This window comes from Convolutriloba macropyga, chromosome 7 (assembly GCF_964194025.1).
Source record: "Convolutriloba macropyga chromosome 7, txConMacr16.3, whole genome shotgun sequence".
Taxonomy (NCBI): domain Eukaryota; kingdom Metazoa; phylum Xenacoelomorpha; order Acoela; family Convolutidae; genus Convolutriloba; species Convolutriloba macropyga.
Window position 1 is genome coordinate 40,863,014 of NC_134474.1, and position 18,716 is coordinate 40,881,729.

The window sequence follows — 18,716 nt, forward strand, 5'->3', positions numbered from 1 at the left end:
TAGTAAGCAAAAAGCTAAATATTAGGTTTGACTGCTCGAGCAATATCGCTATGTATTTAGCCACTGCACTCAGCTGAGCTTGTTGTTATTTGCGGCTATTGCTCTGCTGGGCTTGAATTGCCAGCCAGTTGTTTGTATCTACGCAGAGATGTAAAAAATGCTTCTTCTACAAAAGTGATGGTTTAAACTTTTTGCCAGTTGGCATCGTTTGATCGGTTGTTTCACTATGTCAACATATACTAAGGCAAGAGCTCTGTAGTAGTGCATCAGATAGCTTTAAAAATGTTTGATTTTTGTATTGTCTATGGTATGACTGCTACATCTTGAAACTGATCAGAACGCAAAAAGTTCTTGAAAAATCTCTGTTTAGACCATCCAGAACACACAGCAGTTAAGACTCAATGCTGTGCTTTGATCAGACTATCCAGGCTGATCAGGGCTGGCTTGAGTTTCGTACCTCAACATAAGAATTATCAGGAAGAACAAAAAAGACTTTTGCTATATTTATTGTAGCTTTGACGATTCAACGCTCAGTTGTAACATTGGTACGTTGGAAACTTTCATAAATTAAAAACATTATTATCAAATGACTATGGACTCTTTTTAATTTTTTTTACAGCACATAGCCGTAAGTTACGGTCTTCGCTTGGGCTATTTTTTCTATATAAGTGGGTAACAATTATATAAAATGATATAGCAGATTTATAAAGGCATATGACAAATTTAATTTGGTTTTAGATATAATGAGTTCCAAAAAATCATCTAAAAATCTCAAGGACGGCAATAATACAAGTTGTATCCAAAATGCTCGAAATCTTTTCTGTAAAATTGTAATAATTTTATCCAAGTTTGAGGCCGAACACCTTTAAAGTAAGCTTTCCAGCTCGAATCTGCTTTTTTGACAGAACGGTTTTGGATAGTATTGTCCGATTTACGATATAGTTTTTGACTTTGATTATCAACAAGGTCTGAATCGAGGAAAAATTTGTCTACTTCTGACAGGTCGTCTGTTTTTACGATTGCGTTGTAGTTCATCATACAAGCTTTGCATGCTTTCTCGTAAGACTTAAAATGGACATCGTGTGTGATTAAAAGGTTGGTCACGTAAGCCTCCATAATCGGAATGCCATACTTCGATTTCTCGTTTCTGTTCATGTCGGAGAAATTTTTCAGCCAGTAAACTTTTCGGTCAAATTGTATGTACTTGAACCCGGAGAACAGTCGGCTAATTGGATGCCTGACAACTACAACCCGTGTTGCAGTAGATGCATACTTCTTCAATATGTCACGGGCCAATTTTCGTTCACCTGGCAATCTGTATGGGTTGTGAGCTTAAAAGATCAGAGATAGTGAACCATTTGTTTAAATAATTTGATCATTTTCTTGTGTTTTCTTGCGTCATCTTGTAGAGAGCATCCCATTGAAACTTTTTATCACGCATAGACTGCCAAAAAGAGAAAACGTTTAACTTTATTGTAGACGCCGCAATAGATTAGGCTTATCTTGTATAGATATTTCCAAGAAAAAAGCTTATCCTTTATTGACTTCGACAAGAGAAAAAGCTTATCTTTTACAGAATCCCGCACGTTAAGAAGATTATCTTTTACATAATGCCGCAAGAAAAAACGTTTGATCTATACATAGATTGGTATAGACTTTTGCAAATTTGTATATACTTATGCGAGAGAAAACGCTTGTCTTGAACAGATGCTCAAGGGAGAGAACGCGAATATTGTCAATAAATATAAGCGCTGACAAGCAACAGCTGACAGATGTATATATAAAAGCGTCCTCATTTAAAGTTTACTCTGAGATTGCAGATAACATTATGAATTGGTCAAGGATTTTTAATTCCTTACCCCTATTCATCTAAGAGAAAGTATCAAACTTTTCTGTTTTTGGAAAAAATTATCGAGACAATTTTGAGGACGAGATACGACTCAGAATTGTTTGATCCCGCACTGATTCTCAAAATCTTTTGTAAGAAATGACAATAATATATGATCTTAAAAATTCTTCAAAGTTAAAAAAAAATTTTTTTCTTTTAATCCAATTGCTTATCAACAACAAAAAATTCTTAATCGTTCAAATGTTTTTTTTTAGTCATTTACGCTTACCAATTTTTTTTCAATCTTGCAAGATCATCAAAGCAAATTTTATCATGTTAGATACTACAATTTTTAAACTAAATTTAACGTTTAATTATATAATCTTGGAAGCGACATTGTATGCCTAAAAGTTCTTATAGCATGATCAAAAAGAGAGCACAAAGCATAGAATCATAAAGAACACCATGTGTTGCCAGCAAAAACATTTTTCATAGTCTCAGTCATGGAGAAAAACGGCCTAATTGGCAAAAATTGTATGTTTTTACTTGAGCATTGTAAGATACAGTTTAGAGCCACAGCTAAAAGGTAAAAAACCGTTGAATTTTTTTTTACAGAAGAACAGTTTCTAATTATTTCATTGCAGATTTCAAATTCTAAAATTTTATTCAGTCTTCCTGTATTTATTTCCTGGGATTGAAATCTTCTTACTAGGATATATTGAATATTTTTTATGTATCCTCTGAACCATCATTTTATATGGCAAATGATCTCATACACAGAGAAATAACTTTCTCAACAAATTTGCATGGTATTTTGAATTTTGTTTGACCTCTATTAGAGTACTGTTGATTTTTTATGAATTTACTTTGATTACTATGTGTCATATTCTCTTTGTATAACAACAAGGAGAACAAAGAGGTTAGAGTCGTTTGATTTAGTGTATTACTAATAATCAAATAGAACGTGTTGCGGTCAAAACTAATATTTTAAATGTTTCATATCAAATTATTAGATCGTTTTATGATAAGTATATAGCTAGGCCCTCTACCGGCAATTCTCATCTATTAGAGCGACGGAATTGGGTCAAGTTCGATCAATGTTGAATTTTATTTTAGAAATAAAGTAAAAACATACTAAAATGTTGGAAAAAAATAATATTTAACCTTGGTGCAAGACCTTCAAGGTCACTGGTGTATATTTCTCATATGTACTCTCATTCCCTTATGCGGTGTTTTCATTTTCAATAGTTTTCATCTCAAGGTCACAACTTTTGTTTCCGATAGTCGGGTGACCTTGAAAAGGTGCTGTACTTTTGAAGTGCTCTAGCTCCTAGGCACTTGAATTTAGGACACCAAAAGGGGGGGTTGGGCATACTTTTCACTTGATACTCTAACCATTAGTGGTAGTCTCGATGCTCATTTCGTTCATCGACTTTGCAACTTTACCCTGAACGGCCGATTTTCCCTTTTTCAAATTCCATCTAGTTTTTGCCATATAATTATATGATCAATTAGTTGCGTTGTGTCAATACGCTTTCTAAACGTCACGAGCAATGCCAAAAATATGACAGCATTCGATATGTGGGTGAATTCATACTTTCCATTTCAGTTATGAACAAACTTTAGTTAGTATTTGAATAATACACTAAGTTTTCCTGTTTTAAAAATTGTTTAGATGTCAAATGTTGTGTCAGAAATGTTTTATGTTAGTTTTTGATGAACCTTCAATTATCACGCCATATTGCTATGTTTAACGTTTCAACTTCTCTACATAATCATTGTCTTAAATTGGTTAATTTCATATTTACTTAATAATTTGCCATGTAAACAGATTAAATTCCTGAACAGAATACTCCCTTTAACTGTAAATGTCAGTTATGTAATGTTTAATTGCCACTCGTAAATGTCATCTGGTGAAAGTAATACTAACAGAACGAGCATTTGTGTAATTGGAGTCAAGTTGTATGACTTTTGAATTACGAAATTCAAGTTATTTTTCTTAAAGTTTTGCAGAAAATCCTAGGAAATTACAGTCAAGAAAAGTTTCTAAAGCTTTAAACGAACCAGAACGTGCGTAAAGATATTTTTACTTTTTCACTTCTGACATCAGCCGTAACATTAATGGTCCGTATTCTCCCTGGACAGTTAAAAAGATAATATTTGTTGTTATTTATTATCAAAGTGTTCAAGAAGTCGACAAAATCTCAGAAGGTTGACAAGAAGTCGATGCCTTCTTCATCAGAACAACAAACATCTTCCCAAAAAAAAAATCATCATTTCATTCAGACGTGGCCAAAAGAGCACTCTTTGGACTTGGTTAATTTAAATCAGAAGTATGACCAACTCAGAAGAAAAAGAGAAGAATTGATAAGATTGTTGAAAGGAAACTATCGTCTTGCTCGAGCTAGATCTGAAGTTGACGCATACTTCGAAGAAGAAGACAAGTTACTCAATCAGCTGAGTAAAGTAGAGGCCAAACACGGTGGGACTGGTTGCTCTGAGGTAACAGAGAAATGTATTGACTACAGAAGTCGTCTAACGGATCACAAATGCTACATTTTGAATCTTTTCGATCTAAAAGCAGCAGCATCAGAAAACAGAATGGTTTCGTTTGGAGAAGTTTCAGTCTCCACATTCACCACATTGGCAGAAGATGCTCCAAATGCAGCAGCTCTAACGGAAAGTACTCCTCGGGACAATGGCGTAAACCTTGTGAGCAGTGGCTCACAGAAAGAGAAAAGCGACAGTCCGACTCAAAACACAAGTCAAGTGGGTAAATCTGGTAATTACTCATTGAAGAACAAGCTTGCAAGAGAGGAGGAGAAGAGATTGCTAAAGCTCCAGAAAGTTGAAGAAAGACAGGAGAAGGCCAAAAAGAAGGCCAACATTGAGTACAAAAAGCTTCAATTGGAGTTTGAAAGAAAGCAAAGAGAGCACGAAGAACGGATGAGACAAGTTGAGGAAAAACTTCAACTTCGCTTGATGGAAGCCGAATTAGAAAGTTCTTCTGGAGAGACTTCTGACAAATCTAAACAATCAAGTGAAACAGAGTCTGATGACGAATTTTCCCCGAAAGAACTTCACGAGGAATACGATGAGTACGCAGAAAACCTCAAAGTTCAACTGCCAGAAGTGGAGCGTCCATCAAGTTCTTTTTTAAAGACAGATAGTTATTCGAGTCGTTTAACAAAGTATCGACAGCAGTACAGTTCAGGAGAAGATATCGAAAATCCATTTGAGCAGCAAACAATAATTCAAAGTACACCTCTGGGAAGCAGAGATAGACGATTTTCACCTGATAGATACGCCTATTCAAATTCATTCTTGTCTCCAAGGGACAACGGTAATGATATCTTTTCAACATCAACCAACAATAGTAACAGAAGTTTGCCAAAATTAAAACTGCGCGAATTTGATGGTAATCCATTGGATTGGCCTGAATGGAGTGGAATGTTTCTGTCTACAATACACAGCAGCAGTATTAGTCGAGACGAGAAAATGAGCCATTTGAAGACACTGCTTGTTGGAAAAGCAAAACGAGCTGTCAATGGAATGGGCTACTCTGGAACAATGTACGATCAGGCTTGGAACACACTGCAAAAAAAGTTTGGCCAGCCTCATCACATTGTCTCTTCACAACTTGCCAAAATTCAGAACTTCCCACAGGTTAGATTTAGCGACTTATCATCCTTGATAGAGTTTGCTGATACGATATCAACGTTTGTGAACATTCTACAGCAATTTGGGTACTCGAAGGACTTGTTTTCTTCTAGTAACTTTGATATTGCGGTCAGTAAGTTGCCGTTAGATACAAAGCGTCGATGGTTTGCCTTTATAGAGGCCCTAACCAAAGCAAGACGAATACCAAACCTGGTCGAGTTTAATAATTGGTTGCAAGAAGAAGCGCAAGTACATGAGCGATTAGTTCATTGTGCGCCTACATCGTCTAAATTCGAAACACAAACGACAAAGTTCGGTAAGAAACCTGATTTCAAGAAAAGTCCAAAGCCCAACGAGTCAGCCTTCAGTTCAAATGACGATAAAACTCGGACCGAAAACAAATGTCATATCGAAGGTTCCAATCATAGGGTCTGGAACTGCGATAAGTTCAAGAACATGAAAATAGGTGAACGATACAATGTCGTTAAAGAAAAGAAGCTATGTTTTTGTTGTCTTGCTGATAACCATGCAGCAAAAGACTGTCCAAGGAAAAGAAATTGTGGCGTTGATGGCTGTGAGAAAACCCACAGCAAGTTGCTTCACTACAAGAAAAGGTCGGAAAACTTGAAACCCATTAACAAGACAGAACTGACTAATTTAACCACCAATGTGGAGTCAATAAGAGTTTTAATGGAAATAGCACGTGTCAGAATCTTCGGAGATGAAGGACACTTCGAAGATACTCTTGCTGTTTGTGACACGGGGTCAACTCAGATGTGGGTGGATGAAGACTTGTTAGAAAAGCTTGAATTAGGTGGAGAACCAGTGTCGTTAAATGTTACTGGAATTCACGGCACAGAAATTACAACATGCAGAGCGGTTCAGGCTACAATTGGGCCGGCTAACTGTATGCAGGACAAAGGAAAGCTACTCACAATTCACAGTCAAAAGAACTTGGAAATTGGAACAAGCGTTTACAATCTCCAGGTGATGAAAGAAAAGTATCCCTACTTGAAGTGTGTGGGTTTCAAGCAAATCGATTTGAAGAAAGTTGCGATCATTCTAGGACAGAATGCTTATGAACTGTTTCGACCCGTCGAACACAAAAATGGCGGTGAGAACAAACCGTGGGCTATTAAGTTACCACTTGGATGGACAGTCAGTGGTCCAGTTCCAATTAATCAGCTAAAACTCAGCGCAGCGTGTCATGTAGCCAACGATGACGACATGAAACTAGCTGAAGTTGTCAAGAAGTGGTGGGATATGGAGTCCTATGGAACACTTAAAGTTGCCGACAAAAGAACAAAAGAAGACAAACTAGCCACCGAGATTCTAAATTCAACGGTCAAATTCAACGGCGAACGATATGAAGTTGGTTTATTATGGAACGGTGAACAAGCAGCTTTATCCAACAACTTTTCATCAGCATTGGGACAACTTCGAGGGTTGCAGCGTCTATTACAGACAGACTAATTACTTAAAGTGAAATATACAGAAACTATTAACTCAGATCTTAGTAAAGGATATATCTCAATTCTTTCTAGCAGCGACTTGGCAGCAACAATCAACCAACAAATCTGGTATGTACCACATCACCCAGTTTTGAATCCTCACAAACCCGACAAAGTGAGAAGAGTATGTAACGCAGCCAGCAAATTTCGCAGGACAAGTCTCAACGACATTTTTTTAGCAGGTCAAGATTTGCTAGCCAGTCTGATGGGAATCTTGGCACGATTCCGAGAGAACCGATATGCTTTGAGTGCCGACATTGAAGAAATGTTCCTTCAAGTTGAAGTCAGACCGGAAGATCGAAAGTTTCTACGGTTTCTATGGTCAGATGAAAATGATCAATTAGTAACGCATCAGTACAATAGACATATATTTGGCGCTAAATTGTCTCCAACTTGTGCAAACTTTGCACTACAAAGATGTGCAACTGACAATGCCGAAAATTCAGATCGAGCTAGTTACATAGCATGCCATAACTTCTATATGGATGATCTATTTGTCTCGCTGCAGAGTCGGGAAGAAGCTGCTGACGTCAAAGCAGAATTAATTGCTCTTTTAGCAAAGGTGGTTTCAAATTAACTAAGTGGGCTACTAATTTTGATGAAGATGAAGTACATGACAAGGCCCTGACGATTCTTGGATTAGAATGGAATAACAAAACCGACACGCTGAAAATATGCAGAGGTTTACAATTTAAGCCTGAAAACTATTGGACCCAGCGAAAAGTGCTATCAATTGTCTCTAGCGTTTTTGATCCTTTGGGATTTCTAGCTCCATTTGTTATCCGTGGAAGAATAATCCTGAAAGGCATATGACAGACAAGAGGACAACAAGGGGACTCATTTATCGACGAGAACTTCAGTGATCAATTCTCGGATTGGGTCGGAAAATTGAATGCCGGTGAAGTGTTTGAAGTCAGCAGATGGTATGAAACGTCGAGCGAAAACATTCGAAATGAGTTGCACGTTTTCGGTGATGCTTCAGAGGACGCATTTTGTGCGGTAGCATATCTTGTAACGGAAAACGATCAATCAGAGCGTAAAGTATCCTTTATCATAAGAAAAGCCAGAGTTGCACCTGTAAAGCATCATACAATTCCAAAACTTGAGCTCATGGCAGCATTAACCGGGAGTCGACTGAAAGACACAATCATGAAGAACACTCAATTCATTTCCATAAAGTTTTTATTTGGTCTGATTCTACAACAGTTATACAGTGGATAAGACCGAGCAACGAGAAACAGCCTACTTTTGTTGCAAACAGAGTAGCAGAAATACTCGACACTTCAACTGTGGACGAATGGCACCACGTGGAAGGTGCTAAGAATCCAGCCGACCTTGGAACAAGAGGTCTCAGCTTCGATGACATAGCCAACAGTAATTGGATCAAGGGTCCAGATTGGCTGTTACAACCGATCTTGTTAAACAAAGATAATCAGCTTCCAGCAGAGCAGGATATGAATCTTCAAGTTTAGGTGGCAAACGAAGTAATTCATGTAGTCGATTGGAAACGATACAGCCAATACAACCGACTGAGGCGAACAATTGCTTGGATTTTATCGGTTGCCAGAAAAAACTCTGAAGTGCATTCACCACTAGAAGAAGCTGCACAACTGGTTTGGAAATTAGTTAAGCTGGAAGTCTATTCTAAAGAAATTGATGACTTGAAATCCAAGAAAACAGTTTCTTCAAACAGCAAAATTGTTTACTTATCTCCATTCATTGATTTTATTGGTGTCCTGAGAGCAACAGGACGACTGAGGACAACTAATTTACCATTCGAGACAAAACACCCAGTTATTTTGCCTAGCAAACATAGAGCAGTTGAATTGTTTCTGAGCTATCAGCACAAAACTTTTCATCACGAAGGGGTGGAGTATATTCGGAACGAAGTACAGAAAAAATTTTGGATATTTGGATTAAGAAGCGGGCTGATTGCACTGAAACAAAATTGTGTAAGATGTCGACTGTTTACTAGCGGTAAAACTCCACAGTTGAATGATTTACCGACAGACCGAGTGACGAATAATGTCCCACCATTCACAAATACCGGTGTTGATTATTTCGGACCGTTTGAAGTAAAGATGTTCAGACGTACAGTAAAGAAGTGGGTGTGTCTCTTTACCTGCTTGAGTGTTAGAGCTGTTCATCTGGAACTGGTTGACAGCTTGGACACTGAAGCTTGCATTGGTGCTGTTCATAGGTTCATTGCAAGAAGAGGTCAACCTCAGTCAGTAATCTCTGACAATGGAACAAATTTTGTTGGAGCGGCTAGAGAGTTCAAGGAAGCCTTCCAGGAGCTCAGGAAAGACGAAATAACAAGTAGAATGGCAGAGGAGAGCATCAAGTGGACCTTCAACCCGCCTGCAGCTCCTCACTTTGGAGGTGTATGGGAACGTCTTGTGAAATCTTGCAAGAAAGCTTTATACAATGTTCTCGGCAAACAGAGCTTAACTGAAGACAGACTTCGCACAGTACTCTGTGTAGTTGAGCAGTTAATGAACAACCGACCACTTACGGATGTTAGTGGAGATGTCACCGATTTACAGCCACTGACACCAAACCACTTTCTGATATGTCAAATTAGCATTAATTGGCCAAATGCGTTGTTTTCTGGAACTACTGCGAGTTACAGAAAGCTGTTCAGAGGTCAACATAGCATCCTAGTTGCCGTATGGAACCGTTGGATGTCTGAGTATTTGCCAAGCCTACAGCAGAGGACGAAGTGGGCCAAGGAAGAACTTATCGAGCCAAAAACTGGTGACCTGGTTTGGATAGGCGATAAGAAAGTGCATCCATTCAACTTCCCGTTAGGAAGAATTCAAGAAGTTCATAAGAGTGACGACCAAATAGTCAGATCAGCGCTAGTAAAAAGTGCAACCGGTAGCTACAAAAGACCTATTGTGAAGTTGATCACTGTAAATAGTGACCGCAAGTAATGTTATTTTTGGATTTGTGACCAAAAACTGGGCCGGCTATGTTGCGGTCAAAATTAATATTTTAAATATTTCATATCAAATTATTAGATCATTTCATGATAATTATATAGCTAGGCCCTCTACCGGCAATTCTCATCTATTAGAGCGACGGAATTGGGTCAAGTTCGATCAATGTTGAATTTTATATCAGAAATAATGTAAAAACATACTAAAATGTAGGAAAAAATAATATTTAACCTTGGTGCAAGACCTTCAAGGTCACTGGTGTACATTTCTCATATGTACTTTCATTCCCTTATGCGGTGCTTTCATTTTCAATAGTTTTCATCTCAAGGACACAACTTTTGTTTCCGATAGTCGGGTGACCTTGAAAAGGTGCTGTACTTTTGAAGTGCTCTAGCTCCTAGGCACTTGAATTTAGGACCCTGAAAGGGGTGGTGGGCATACTTTTCACTTGATACTCTAACCATTAGTGCTAGTCTCGATGCTCATTTCGTTCATCGACTTTGCAACTTTACCCTGAACGGCCGATTTTCCCTTTTTCAAATTCCATCTAGTTTTTGCCATATAATTATATGATCAATTAGTTGCGTTGTGTCAATACGCTTTCTAAACGTAACGAGCAATGCCAAAATTATGACAGCTTTTGATATGTGGGCGAGTTCATGCTTTCCATTTCAGTTATGAACAAACTTTAGATAATATTTGAATAATACACTAAGTTTTCCTCTTTTAAAGATTGTTTAGATGTCAAATATTGTGTGAGAAATGTTTTATGTTAGTTTTTAATGAACCTTCAATTATCACGCCATATTGCTATGTTTAACGTTTCAACTTCTCTACGTAATCATTGTCTTAAATTGGTTAATTTCATATTTACTTAATAATTTGCTATGAAAACAGATTAAATTCCTGAACAGAATACTCCCTTCAACTGTAAATGTCAGTTCTGTAATGTTTAATTGCCACTCGTAAATGTCATCTGGTGAAATTATTACTAACAAAACGAGCATTAGTGTAATTGGAGTCAAGTTGTATGACTTTTGAGTTACGAAATTCAAGTTATTTTTCTTAAAGTTTTGCAGAAAATCGTAAGGAAATTACAGTCAAGAAAAGTTTCTAAAGCTTTAAACGAACCAGAACGTGCGTTAAGATATTTTTAGCTTTTCACTACGAATACCAGCCGTAACAGAACGTACTATTTATTTTTAATCAGATTTTCTTTATGCTGTTCATCCCACGCTGATACTCAGTAAATTGTTTTCAGATTGTCTATGGCAGCATCAATTTTTTCTGAAAGAGGTCCTAATTCTCGACTTGATTTTTAAAACATTTTCTTAAAATTTTTAACGGCTCTTCTATGTAATTGTTTCTACTAGGTTGATTTTTTATAAAATCTCAATATAGGTAATCCTATATTGACACTTTGCGATCCAGCAAACTCTTTTATGTTTTTTTATTTAATCCTACAAGATAAATTTGCATATATTAAAATTGACATCTAACAAGAAGAATTTCAATCATGGTCCAATATGCGTCAGATTTCATCTCCTACAAACTTTTCCCACCGAAACAAACTCAAGAACCTGTATGATAATTTTGCAAGTATTTTAACTTTTTTGCAAATATCGCAAGCGTCTACAGGTACTGAGTTGAACTTACCAACCAAAAACGGGCGGCGTATTTGCGGTTTTAGACAATGTGGAAAACGATTATGCATGTTAAGATACTGAATAACTGAATTAAGGAAACAACTATATTGCTAAGCCAAAGCAAGTTGAAACCAAATTACCCAAAAGTTTTTTAGCAGTAGACGCTAGAAATGAATAATGTCTTTTTTTCTTCATCGCGTTCTTTAAATTCCTTTGCATGTAATTGCCGTTAGGTACTTTTAATTTTTTTTACTTTTAATTTATTTGTTAATAGCACGCTCTTACGCTCTTATGATTTTTTTGCTCGGTTCCCTTTTAAGGAGAAGAAGCGATTATTTGCAACATACTAGGAAATAGGAAGTAATCAGAGCCGTTCTTCTGAAAAGCAAAATATAGTACAACATTACCTCAATTTTGTTTTTAAGCACGAGGTAACAAAATTACTGGTTGCTTTTTGAACTCAAGTTTCTGTTGGCTATTGTAATTGATCTCTATAAAAGAAATATTGGAGCAGATGATACTATGAATTTGGGTCAGTTTTTTCACCATCAACCAGACAAAAAACTTCAAACCAGTAGGTTTTTCGAAAAAAGATTGCATCTATGTTTGTTCAACGGAGTACCGCACTCCGCCTGATTAAAACAGAGCGTGCAATATGCGGCCCGGAGAAACTTCTGAGTTACTACCCCCTTATAAAACAAATTTTAAAAAACGTAAGCTTTTTTTAAAAAAGATTGTAGCCTCTACTTGGGCAGCGTAACCTGTTCTCTTGGTTAAGGCTAGCATGCCCCTGGGAATCTCAACTGATGTAATCGCACTTGTAAAAATTTGTTTTTGTACACAAGAGTATAAAATTCAACCAAGTTGGACGCCGTTGTGTGAACAAGAATGTGTTTTTGATCAATCGCTCCTGAACACTCAAACCTTAGACTGAAAGAACAGATGCAATTAGAGTGTTGCATTTTTTTCAAAATTGCACACTTTCACTTTTTTCAGGGTTAGGGACGAAATCTTGGCCCGGGTTGTACGCAACTTTCCATTACGGGCCGGCGCCTCTGCCTTAAAAAATATTGCACTCAATATGGAATTCGGCCCTATATGAAATTTTGCTGTGGAATTCGGCAACAAATAAGGACAAAGCATTATATTTACCAATTAGTACAATCGTACTAATTTCGAAATATTCCATACTATAAGGATCTTTTTGCATGCATTTAGTTCAGTCTTGTCGTATTATAGAGGTAATGGTCCACTCCGTCCGTTTTTTTTGTTTTTGGATCCTCAACAATTGACACTATAAATATTGGGTCTTTCCCAATATAGCCCACCCCCAGCTCAGTGGTCAGATAACTTATAGCTCCCCATCATTTTAAATATACCATAGCAGGGATCTATAATTTTATGGGCTCTATAATGGGAAAGACCCAAATTATTTTACAAAAGCATTCAGCTCTGGCACTTTCCCCTTTTCAAGTTCCAGTAGGATGTTAGACAACGCACTGTTTCCGCATTTAAGTATGCTACAGTACACTACGTTCAGATCTGGGTAGAACACAAAGCGAGAAAGATTTGGCTTTGATTTGATCCTTGCTTTAAATTTCGTTCATCTAAACATTTTGAAACTATCTTAACAATGGTTGATTGCACATTGAAAAGCGTCCTCATTTAAAGTTGACTGTGCGATGCAGATAACATTATGAATTGGTCTAGGATTTTTAATTATAAATATTGTCCCTAATATGAACTTAATTTCAAAAAATTGTTGCCTTTGTCTCAAAATAAGAAAAAATTGACCGTTTCGGCGGATCTTCATTTACTATTTTATCTTGATTTTTGCCGAAACTTACGTTTGGAGAACCAATTACGCTTATTCTATTTTTGATTACACTCTCTTCGTGATGTAGTTAAATATAAGAAAACAACATTTCAATTCAGGGGTCTTGGCAAATCGCATGGGGGGGTCTTGGATAAGGGAAAGCTATTGGCAGCTCCGGGGCAATTTTAGCAGCTACAATTTCCTTACAGTTTGGAAAAAATTATCGAGACAATTTTGCGGTCTCAGAATGGTTTGATCCCGCACTGATTCTCAAAATCTTCTGTAAAAAATGACAATAATATATGATCAAAAAAATTCTTTTATTTTGATAAATTGAAAAATTGTTTTATTTTAATACAGTTGCTTATCAAACACAAAAAAATTGGGTACAATCTTAATCATTCAAATGTTTTTTAGTCATTTACGCTCACCAATTTCTTTTCAATCTTGCAAGATCATCAATTCAATTTTTATCATGTTGGATACTACAATTTTTAAACCAAATTTAACGCTTAGTTATATAATCTTTGAAACCACATTATATGCATAAAACTCTGATAGCATGACCAAAAAGAGAGCATAAAGCATAGACACATAAAGAACACCAGGTGTTGCCAGCAAAAACATTTTTCATAGTCTCAGTCATGGAGAAAAACGGCCTAATTGACGAAAATTGTATGTTTTTACTTGAGCATTGTAAGATACAGTTTACAGCCACAGCTAAAAGGTAAAAAAACGTTGATTTTTTTTACAGAAGAACAGTTTTTAATTATTTGATTGCAGATTTCAAATTCTGAAAATTTTATTCAGTCTTCCTGTATTTATTTCCCGGGATTGAAATCTTCTTACTAGGATATATTGAATATTTTTTATTTATCCTCTGAAACATCATATTATATGGCAAATGATCTCATACAATTAGTATGTGTCCAACCATGATCACAGAGAAATAACTTTCTCAACAAATTTGCATGGTCTTTTGAATTTTGTTTGACCTCTATTAGAGTTTGATCTCTATTATTTTTTGGCAGAAGAACAGTTTTTAATTATCTGATTAAAAACTGTTCTTTATTACCTCTATTAGAGTTTGACCTCTATTATTTTTTGGCGGAAGAACAGTTTTTAATTATCTGATTGCAGAGTTCAAATTCTGAACATTTTACTCATTCTTCCTGTGTTTACTTCATGGGATTGAAATCTTCTTACTAGATTATAATGAATAGTTTCTACGGATCCTCTGAACCATCATTTTTACATGGCAAATGATCTCATACAATCAGCATGTGTCCAACCATGATCACAGAGAAATAATTTGTCCAACAATTCTCATGGTATTTTAAATTTTGTTTGACCTCTATTAGAGTACTGTTGATTTTTTATGAATTTAGTTTAAATACTATGTGTCATATGTTTTGTATAACAACAAAGAGAACAAAGAGATTAGAGTCGTTTGATTTAGTGTATTACTAAAAATCAAACAGAACGTACTATTTATTTTTAATCAGATTTTTTTATGCTGTTCATCCCAAGCTGATACTCAGTAAAGTGCTTTCAGATTGTCTATGGCAGCATCAGTTTTTTCTGAAAGGGGTCCCAATTCTCGACTTGATTTTCAAAACATTTTCCTAAAATTTTTAACGGCTCTTCTAATGATTGTTTCTACTAGGTTGATTTCTTATAATATCTCAATATTGGTAATCCTATATTGGCACTTTGCGATCCAGAAAACTCTTTTAAGTTTTTTTAATATAATCCTACAAGATAAAATTTGCATATATTAAAATTGACATCTCACAAGAAGATTTTCAATCATGGTCCAATATGGAATCAGATTTCATCTCCAATTTTTTGCCCCGAAACAAACTCAAGAACCTGCATGATAATTTTGCAAGTACTTTAACTTTTTTGCAAATATCGCAAGCGTCTTCAGGTACAGAGTTGAACTTACTAACCAAAAACGGGCGGCGTATTTGCGGTTTTAGACAATGTGGAAAACGCTTATGCATGTTAAGATACTGAATAACTGAATTAAGGAAACAACTATATTGCTAAGCCAAAGCAAGTTGAAACAAAATTACCCAAAAGTTTGTTGGCAGTAGACGCTAGAAATGAATATTGTCTTTTTTTCTTCATCGCGTTCTTTAAATTCCCTTGCATGTGATTGCCGTTGGGTACTTTTAATTTTTCCACACACATACACACATACACACACACACACACTCACACACTTGTAAACACGCACCCAGGCACACACGCACATGCACACACACACGCACACAAAAAAGAACACAGAGACATACACACGCGCGAACACACACAAACATACACGCACACGCACTCACACACACGCACACGCACGCACACACGCACGCACACAAACACTCACACTTACATACACACTTACAAACACACACATAAACACACACCCACACACACACACACGCACATGCACGCACGCACACACACACGCACGCACACGCAAAAACACACACACATGCACACAAACACACACACAACACTCAACACACAGCACTTACATACACTTCACACACACGCACACACAAAAACACACAGACACACACACACACACGCGAACACACACACACAAATGCACGCACACACACACACAAACACACACGCACGCACACACACACAAACACACACACACACATACACAAACAGACACGTACGCACACACGTACACACGCACCCACGCACGCACACAAACACACACGCACACACGCAAACACTTACAATCACACACACACACACACTCACACACACACACAACCACAAACACACACGCACACACACACACACACACACAAGCGCGCACGCACGTACACACGTACCCCCGCACACTTATACACACAACCACAAACACACACCCACACAGACGCACAGGCTTGCACGCACACACACACACGCACTCGTACGCACAAACACACACACACACACACACACACGCACACACACGCACGCACGGACACACACAACACAGACACACACAAACAAACTCACACACACGCACGCACGCACACACACACCCACAAGCACGCACACACACACCCAAACACACACACGCACACTCACACACACACACACACTTACACACCACAGATAAGATAACACACCACACACATACGCCACCCACGCCACACACACAACACGCACCACGTACACCACACACGCTTTTTAGACTGCAAGTTTATCAAATTGTTTCCATCATTAGACTACGAGTTTCTCACACTCTTTTCTCGCCACTGTTTACTTAGTAACAGTGGCGAGAAAAGAGTGTGAGAAACTCGTAGTCTAATGCTGAAGTGTTTTTCCAGTGTCGATCGGGCATTAAAATTTATTACACTGGCAGTTTATTTAACTGCTGTTATCGCAACAGGTGTTGATTAAAAGAAGAGATGCAATTAGAGTGTTGCATTTTTTTTTCAAAATTGCACACTTTCACTTTTTCCAGGGTTAAGGACGAAATCTTGGCCCGGTTTGTACGCAACTTTCCATTACGGGCCGGCGCCCCTGCCTTAATAAATATTGCGCTCAATATGGAAATCGGCTCTATATGAAATATTGCTGTGGAATTCGGTGACAAATAAGGACAAAGCATTATGTTTACCAATTAGTACAATCGTTCTATTTTTGCCATATTCCATGCTATAAGGATCTTTTTGCATGCATTTAGATCAGTCTTGTCGTATTATAGAGGTAATGGTCCACTCGGTCCGTTTTTTTTGGTTTGGTCTCTGTCTCCTCATCAATTGACACTATAAATATTGGGTCTTTCCAATTATAGCCCCCCCCCCAGTTCAGTGGTCAGATAACTTATAGCCCCCTTCATGGTAAATATACCGGGTAATAATCATGGTAATAACGGGGGCTATAATTTTAGGGGGGTTATAATGGGAAAAACCCAAATTATTTTACAAAAGGTTTTACAAAATCTTTCGAAAGAACAGTAAAAGGCATATTTGATGTGTGACGTGTTTCCTTTACCAATTACCCCCTCCCTCTTCTTCATTCAGCTCTGGCACTTTCCTCTTTTCAAGGTCCAATAGGATGTTAGACCACACACTGTTTCCACATTTAGGTATGCTACAGTACACTACGTTCAGATCTGGGTAGAACACAAAGCGAGAAAGATTTGGCTTTGATTTGATCCTTGCTTTGAATTTCGTTCCTCTGAACAATTTGAAACTATCACGACACTTGTTGATTGCATATTCATAACCTAAAAGTTATTACGAATAACTTAATTTTGCTCAGAGATATGTTGGCTTTGGTTTTAGTTTTAAAAACTTCGAATGATTTCTAAAGCTTCTAAACGAAATAATAAAGTTAATTCCTATCCTGTTGTTGCGTACTGAAACTAAAATAATCTGTAACCCTCATAAACCAAACTAAAATCCAAATAATTCATGTATGCAGGTTTAAAAAGCAATTTTGTTATGTGTAAATACAAAAAACTGAGAACAGTTATGAGAATAACAAGATTTGGTCCGGCAGAAAAAGCTATTAAATTGCATAAAAAGCAAATGTGAAAAATAGTTCTGGTTGACTCCAGGGTCGAATTTTTCCGCCAAAAATGATGTAAGAGTGCGGCTGCAATGGGAGGATTTTTGATGAAAATGCAGCTCAAAACTCTTACATCTTTTTGGGCTGCATTAGGCTTCCAACGGGGGTAAAATGATGTAAGAGTGAGGGGGTAAAAGACAAATAACCCCCCACTCTTGCATCTTTTTGGTCTGTCAAGGAGGGTAAAATGATGAAAGAGTTCGTGGGTAATGGAGAAATTTCCCCCGAACTCTTACATCATTTTACCCTCCTTGACAGACGACCAAAAAGATGTAAGAGTGGGGGGTTACTTTGTTTTTTACCCCCTCACTCTTACCCCCATTTTACCCCTGTTGGAAGCCTAATGCAGTCCAAAAATATGCCAAAGTTTTGAGCTGCATTTTCCTAAAAAATCCTTCCTTCGCAGCCCCACTCTTACATCATTTTACACCCTCTGAATACATTACCATCTCACTCTTACACTATTTTACCCCATGGCAGCCCAGCTCTTATACCATTTTACCCCCTCTGTACAAATTACCCCCTCACTGTTACATCAAACTAGCCCCTTGGAAGCCCTAATCTTACATTATTTTGGCCCCCATACTGCCAGTCTTGAACCCACAAACTATTAACTCTCAGCTGGTTCTCCTTAACATCCACAACATCAATGCTTGTCCAACTCTTGACGGTCTATATATACATGAGTAGTATTTGTTAGAATTACCCACTTAGAAAAAATTACCCCCT

The 18,716-nt window shown here is 37.3% G+C and overlaps 1 long non-coding RNA gene across 3 annotated transcripts in view; it reads right to left on the reverse strand.

Moving 5' to 3' along the window:
* Window positions 1-489: 489 nt before the first annotated feature.
* The window catches only part of LOC142342866 (uncharacterized), a 40,805-nt gene continuing 22,578 nt past the window's right edge, over window positions 490-18,716 (reverse strand). The window contains exons 2-3 of one of the 3 annotated variants that reach the window (XR_012759181.1): window positions 17,133-17,643; window positions 490-1,331 (exon numbers count right to left, since the gene is read on the reverse strand). This is a non-coding gene — a long non-coding RNA (uncharacterized LOC142342866). Of the gene's footprint in view, window positions 1,445-17,014; window positions 17,644-18,716 lie in introns of those variants that run through there. The other 2 variants (XR_012759182.1, XR_012759180.1) reach the window with 2 other exon arrangements.